Genomic DNA, 7,675 nt, shown 5'->3' on the forward strand with positions numbered 1-7,675 from the left:
CGTTCAGCCCGGCATATGTTATAAAGACCGAATACCTTAGGGAGTGTTCGGCGTCGCGAGTTTGGCCTTATATGCATCAGCTCCGAATCATGTCTTTGGTCAAATGTTGGGTTGGCCCGGCTCCCACATTTTGGTACCTTACCTTCCGCTATATCGGCTAAGGTAGCACTGGGAGAACTACTGCGATTGTGCCCTGGTTCATCCGGATGAGCACCTCAGTAGAGAAAGCCAAAAACTGATTGTCATGATAAAGCGCGAGATTGGTCAGCCACTCGATGACTCAATGGAATCTTCGAGATTCCACCGCATTAACGAAGGGCCGTTTCCCGGTCATGTACGTACGCGCCCCGTATTCGGATGAGCGCAGAAGTACCAGGGGCTATATAGTGGCCCCACCGTCAAACTCCTATGGCTAAGTGAAAGTGTTAAAGCAATATAGTCCGATTGCCTCGTTCGCTGCGCTACCACCTCCTTAATGGACCAAGACGTTGGATCAAGTGTGAATACACGTTTTTTGCGAACACCCCTGCATTATATGTGTGGGGGCGGAAGCCGACGACTGCAAACTTTCAGATTATATACATATCTACATAAACGGCCACACAGGAGGCATCATAATACTTTCAGGAAAAAGTATAAATATAGCCTTGATAACTCAATAAAATATTGTTTTACAATGGGAGTACATCTCACTAGAACATAATATTCTTCGAGCACTGAGCCTCTATCGAACGAGCGCCTTCAAGAACTTCTTCAAAGTAGTGCTCGACAGCCACTCGGCCCACGGCCGAACCCTGTGTTGAAACAGTGGTGGCCTCCATCTCTGCCCAGTATGTCTTGACACGGGCAAAGGCCATCCGCGCACCCTCTATGCATTCCGACCTCTTCATAGCATCGATGTGCGGCACAACACCAAGGAATTGTTGCACTAAACTAAAGTAACTATTCAGCCTTGGCCCTCCCGGCCACAGATGATCCACAACAGACCTCATGGCAAGTCCGGACAACCTATGGAGCTCGGCCCACTCGTCCATTTGCTCATTCAACAGTAGCGGACGCACTGGAGCATGGAGTTGTGACCAGAACAGCTTTTCCACTTCACGATCTTTTTGATCCTTGAAGTACTTGGCCGCATCAGCAGCACTTGCCACCAAATCCACGTAGGCGTCCGCAGAACTCCATAGTTGATCAAGAGGTGCATACTTCGGATCTCCGAACTTAGTCCGCAACAAAAAGGGCTTCCCAGCTGCGATATCTCCATCTTGATGCAGCTCCTCCTTCGTCACTCGTATTTTGGAGCGGGCTTCCTTGGCTGCTACCATGGCCTTCTCCAGGTCCGTCGCCTTCGCATGGTTTTCTTCTCAAGAATCTGGTAACGGTCGGCAGCATCTTTCAACTCAACGGCCATCTTGGGCATTCTTTCCTTGCTCTGGCAATGTGCGGCATGTTCGGCCCTCAGCTCTTCGACCGCCTTTAGAGCGGCCGCATTGCTATTTCTGGCTTGCTCCTTGGCTCGGGCAAGTTCCGCCCGAAGGGTCTCCACGGCGGCAGATCCATCTGCAGTCACAACATATTAAAGATATTGGCATCATGCTCCTCTTACTATGTGTTGATCACCGGAGAAATCACTTACCCTGTGCCTCGTCAAGCCGCTTGTTGACAAGCACGATGTCGACATCTGTGGCATCAAGTTGCTGCTTTAACTCGGCAAACCCATCAGTCCGACTAGCCACCGGAGCTTCAGCCACCTGCACATAAAGGCGGTCTGGTTATTACCTGGGACTATGATCCTCTGTTTGCCACCATTTTCGACGACAACCAGAGTCTCAGGGGCTACTATCTGCATAGGGCACACCTAACGTGTGCGGTACTGTCAAAAACATACACTATTTCACGTACCTCAAAGCCTTTCAGTAGGCTCATAAAAGCTTCATGCAATCGCTTTCAGCGGATGAAATCCTTTCAATTACCGTACCCATTAGCGTACGATGCGCTTATGAGATGGCCTCTTGCTCCAGAAGATCCTTCAGTGCGTCCGAGCGCACACTGCGCACACTGTACGGTTCCGGACTCTTTATGTTGCTCTCTTTAGGAGCCGAATACTGAGGACTCCGGGTAGCCAAAGGATTACCCTCTGGCCTTGGTGGATCAGGAGAGACCCTCTACGATGACACTTCAGGGTCGTCCTCCTGATGAGGCGGGGTGGCAGGGGGAGGTGTTTCGCTCTCCATCATCTCTGGAAGAAGATCCCCTGAAGACGAACTCTGTTGAGAAGGGCTACAATCCGAACTACAAGATATAAGCTTCGGTCATTGTCTTCATAAGTAAGGTAGGATATTTTCACTATTAAGTACTTTTTGATTACTTACAGCTCTGTAGAGGGCTGATCCCCGTGCGGACATTGTGCGGCAAGAATACCCTCCGAAGCAGGACCCTCTGGCGAGGATTTCTTCCCCCGTTTGGAAGCCTTTATTTCCGGATCTTCAGAGGTGGTCCTCTTCCTTCCTCGGGGAGCGGGAATGTCAGATTCTTCTCCCTGGTTATCCTCCTTCGCGGAGGTGCTAATTCCCCCGCTTGCGGCCTCTGTATTCCCCCCTTCGTCTTCCTTTGAGGGCACCTGATAAGGCGCCGGCTCGAGCATTCTGTCCAGGACTGGATTGGCCAAGCCTTCGGGATGGGGGGGGGGCGAACACCTGATCATCTTTGCCTTTGTTATCCAGTCCTGGTCAAAGAGCGACTTTTCAGAATGATGTCATGATAAAAAAAAGAGGGACAACGTGTTCGACCATGGGATTACTTACTTGGGTAGCAGGGCGATTGCAACTCAGACCCGCATCCTCGGTGGTATTCGGACACTCTATTTGGGGTCCGAAGAACAATTTGTACATCTCCTCGAGCGTCATGCCGAGGAAGTGCTGGATGATCCGCGGTCCTTCCGGGTTGAATTCCCACATACGGAGGGGTTGACGTTTGCAAGGCTGGACTCGACAAACTAGCATAACTTGCATTACCACAACCAGGCTGAAATCTCTCTCAAAGAGATCTCGGATGCGGCTCTGCAATATTAGCACATCCTTTGCTGGACCCCAGCTCAGCCCCCTGCTGATCCATGACGTCAGTTGTGATGGGGGGCCGGAGCAAAAGGCAGGGGCGGCTACCCACTTGGCACTTCAGGGAGCTGTGATATAAAACCACTCCCGCTGCCACAAACTGGACACCTTTGGGAAGGAACCCTCTGGCCATGGAGCATCAATGCTTTTGCTTATTACGGCACCTCCGCACTCTGCGTGTCGCCCCTCGATCATCTTCGGCTTCACATTGAAGGTCTTGAGCCACAGGCCGAAGTGAGGGGTAATGCGGAGGAAGGCCTCACATACGACGATGAACGACAAGATGTGAAGGAGGGAATCCGGGGCCAGATCATGGAAATCCAGCCCATAATAGAACATGAGCCCCCTAACAAAGGGATCCAAAGCGAGGCCTAGTCCTCGGACGAAGTGAGATATGAACACAACACTCTCGTTGGGTTCGGGAGTGGGGATGACCTGCCCTCGGGCGGGCAGCCTGTGCAAAATTTCGGCGGTCTGATATCTGGCCTCTCTCAGCTTCTTGATGTCCTCCTCTGTGACAGAGGAAGGAATCCACCGACCTTGGAGGTTGGATCCGGACATGGTTGAAGGTCCAAAGTGCCTGACCTGAGCCTGGGGTGTTGGAATTCGAGGAGGGGGAAGGATTTGATTGAGCACGAGAGGAAAAAAGGAGAAGTCTTGGCCTCTTTATAAAGAGGGTGAATGTAAAGCGTCCTCCTCACGGCCATTTTGGACTCGCCTAAAATCGAGGAGTCATACCAACGGGCGCGAGTGGGTTACCCACGTCCGTATTGATGAGAATCCCGTAATAAGGGGGACACGATCTCTGCTTCGACAATACGTGTCAAGAAAGCCACCTCGCAATATGTGCAGGGCTGGCTGGGAAAAACGGTTCGAATAATGACCAGGCCATGACATGATGTCATACTGTCAAAACGTGTCAGCAGATTAGATTTATGGAAATATTATTCTCTATACGGTGGTATGTGGAACTTTTTTTGCAGAGCCGGACACTATCCTTGTGTTCAAAATCTTCCATGGAGTATTCGGAGGAGGAACCCGCCTTGCAATGCCGAAGACAAAACTGCGCGCCGGACTCATCGTCATTGAAGCCTGGTTCAGGGGCTACTGAGGGAGTCCTGGATTAGGGGGTCTCCGGACAGCCGGACTATATCCTTTGGCCGGACTGTTGGAATATGAAGATACAAGATTGAAGACTTCGTCCCGTGTCCGGATGGGACTCTCCTTGGCGTGGAAGGCAATCTAGGCAATACGGATATGTAGATCTCCTTCCTTATAACCGACTCTGTGTAACCCTAGCCCCCTCCGGTGTCTATATAAACCGGAGGGTTTAGTCCGTAGGACGATATACAATCATACCATAGGCTAGCTTCTAGGGTTTGGCCTCTATGATCTCGTGGTAGATCAACTCTTGTAATACTCATATCATCAAGAACAATCAAGCAGGACGTAGGGTATTACCTCCATCAAGAGGTGTCGGATTCCGGGTTCCGGCAGACCCTTGAGGTTCGAACACTGGGGTGCGCGCGGAGATTTCGCCTCCTACCTTCCTGCACCCCACCGCCTTGCTAGGATCTGAACTATGGAAAGAACAACACAAGAGACGCATGGTTTATACTGGTTCGGGCCACCGTTGTGGTGTAATACCCTACTCCAGTGTGTGGTGTGGTGGATTGCCTCTTGGGCTGATGATGATGAACAATACAAGGAAGAACAGCCTCGCGAGGGTCTGTTCTTAGCTGAGGCGATGAACTGCTGGGAGGAGCTCAGTCACCTTTCTCTCTCTCTCTCTCTCTCTCTCTCTCTCTCTCTCTCTTTCTGATCTTCTCTATCCTTCCAACCCTCCGGCTCGGCTCTCTTCTCCGCCCCTTGGCTCTGTGGGTGGCTGGTCCTATTTATAGAGGCCCTGGTCCTCTTCCCAAATATCGAGCGGGAAGGAAGCCAACAATGGTGGGCTAATTTGAAGGGGACATCTAGTATCAACTATCCTGACAAAAGTAGTCTTCGCCTGCGCAAAGCTCTGGTGATGACGCAGTCTTGGGCTCCACGGTGACCTCCGTCTCATAGTACTCCTGGTCTTGGTCTCGTTGCACCGAAACGGCAACCTTTGCCTGATGCCTCGGTACTCCGCGGCTGCGCTTGCCCTCTTTGCACCAAAGAGGAAGGGAGGACACTGCGCGGGCTGGCACCCGCCTGGCGCCCCCGGTCGTCATGGCTTGCGTCACGGGCACCTCGTGAGGTACCCCGCCTTGATCTCTCCGTGTCCTCGTGAGCCAGCCCGACGAGGCCGCACCTGAGGAAGCTCCGCGTCGTCCGCCCCGCGAGGCTTGGCCCCTTGGGAGGGTCTTGGGTTTGTGTTGGTGAAGATGGGCCGCGCTGGGCCCCCCTTTGAGCCATGCCACAGGCCGCAGGCAGGCAAGTCTGGGGACCCCCGTTCCTAGAACGCTGACAGTAGCCCCGGGCCCAAGGCGCGCCCGGACTTGGCCGTGCAGGAAGGCGGAAGGGCAAGAGCGAAGCGCCGCGGGCCCTAACAGCCTGCGGCCTTGGGCACCGCGTGGCGGTTGATTGGACGTGGGCGTCTCCACTTCCCCATGGCGCCTCGGCAACTGCACGGATTGGAAAAGTCCCTCCATGCAAAGCGGGTCATAATTACCTGCGATCGTGGGGGCCGTTGGTTGGCCATCGCTAGTTATAAGTATGGACCGGCGCGCGCCCTTCCAGTTCATCCCTCCTTGCTTCTCCTTTTTTTCATGGCCCCGTCAAGGAGGTTCTCGGCCGCAGAGAAGGGGAAGCCTCACCAGGTTGAGCCCGCCTCTACCCCACCCAAGCGCGGCCGAGGGCGCCCTTGTAAACATCCTGTGGCCACCACGGTGGCTCTCCACGGCCATGGAGGCGATCTTCAGCGCAGCGACGGGTGGATTGCTACGGCCGGGGGGCGCGCTCCGGCTGCGCGTCCCCCTAGGCCGCGCTTTCACACTGCTGAAGTGCTGCCGGAGTTCGTCGTGTGGTCGGCGTGGCCGACCAGCACCCGGCTTCCACTTCCTCGCTTCCTCCTTGGCGAGCTCCCGGCCGGCGCCCCGGGCGGCCTCTGGCTCCAGGCCGACGGCTGCTGCAGCCGAGCCTCATGGGTCTCACTGGAGGTCTCCGCGACCGGGAGCCTGTTCCTGGCCCGCGGTTGGCAGACGTTTGCCCGCGCGCGTGGCCTGGGCCGTCGGTGCACCCTACACTTCAAGTTCGACGGCGATGCCACCCTCTACGTGAGGGTGTTTGGGGAAGATGGTCGCCGCGCAGGGTGTTTCCCCGAGGGTGACGACCGCGGCTGGGAACCCAGCTCCGGCGATGATGGAGAGGGCAGCGCTCGTGCGGCCGGCGGCGCTCAGGGTTCCTCAAGCTTCTTCGGTTCTTCTTTAGGCGGCGACTCTTCTAGCGGTGGCCGCGGTCAGCCTCCACGCCGTCGTATCTGCTTGGGAGGTGGCAACGTGTCCGCCCGCCGTCGCGCCCTGGTGAAGCGCGAGAGGGAGTCCGCCTGAGCTCCGGAGGCAGCTCGGGCCTTCCCTGCGGGCCGGTGTGAGGTGAGCCACACCGGATTTGTTCTTTCTTTTCCTTTTTCCTGCGTAACAAAGACAATAGAGTGGAGCCCCGCAGGGGCATGTTTGGGTTATTGCTGTTAATCATCGTTTTTCTTTCGTTACCGTACCTTCCGGCTACGTGCCCGAGCGTGGATAGTTCCCGGCCCCGGCCGTGGGGGGCGACCGACCCAGGCCCCTTGTTTGTGTCGCGGTGCCCGTGGGGCACGGACTGGAGGGGTGCTCCTGTAAAGGGCCCAGGTCGCGAACTCTTTGAATGACTAGGATAGGAACACTCGCGAGGGCGCTCAGCTGCCCTCCTTGCGAGGCCTTGCACAAGAGAAGTCGAGGCAGGAGAGTGAAAAGTCAAAGAACCACAAGCCAAAGACGGCAACAACTTCAATAAAACTTCGAATGAGAAGGAACAAGCCAACTGTGGAAAGCAAATGAAAAGCCGCGTCCGGCACCTAATCTAGTCTTCGACGTCTTCTCACCAGTGCGGAGCTAAGTGCTGCCACTGGGCGTGGGAGGGAGCCCCAGGGCCTGAGGCCGGCGCTCCTGAGACTCCGGGGCGTGTACAGCCCCAACTCATTATTACGTGAGAGTGTCACGGGCGGCGAGCTTCACATGCGTTGGCCTTCTTCATAGGCTCCGGGCCTTTTCCAAAATGCGATAGCTTCACAGGCATTCGCCTTCTTCACAGGCTCTGGGCCTTTTCCAAAACGCGATAGCTTCACAGGCATTCGCCTTCTTCACAGGCTCTGGGCCTTTTCCAAAACGCGATAGCTTCACAGGCATTCGCCTTCTTCACAGGCTCTGGGCCTTTTCCAAAACGCGATAGCTTCACAGGCATTCGCCTTCTTCACAGGCTCTGGGCCTTTTCCAAAACGTGACAGCTTCACAGGCATTCGCCTTTTTCACAGGCTCTGGGCCTTTTTAGGGGTAGAACCTCCGGAGGTGCTGGATGTTCCATGCATTCTGGACTGGCACCCCCTCCCG

Source organism: Triticum urartu, chromosome 6A (genome assembly GCF_056163025.1).
Source record: "Triticum urartu cultivar PI428250 chromosome 6A, HENAU_Tu73, whole genome shotgun sequence".
Classification (NCBI taxonomy): Eukaryota; Viridiplantae; Streptophyta; class Magnoliopsida; order Poales; family Poaceae; genus Triticum; species Triticum urartu.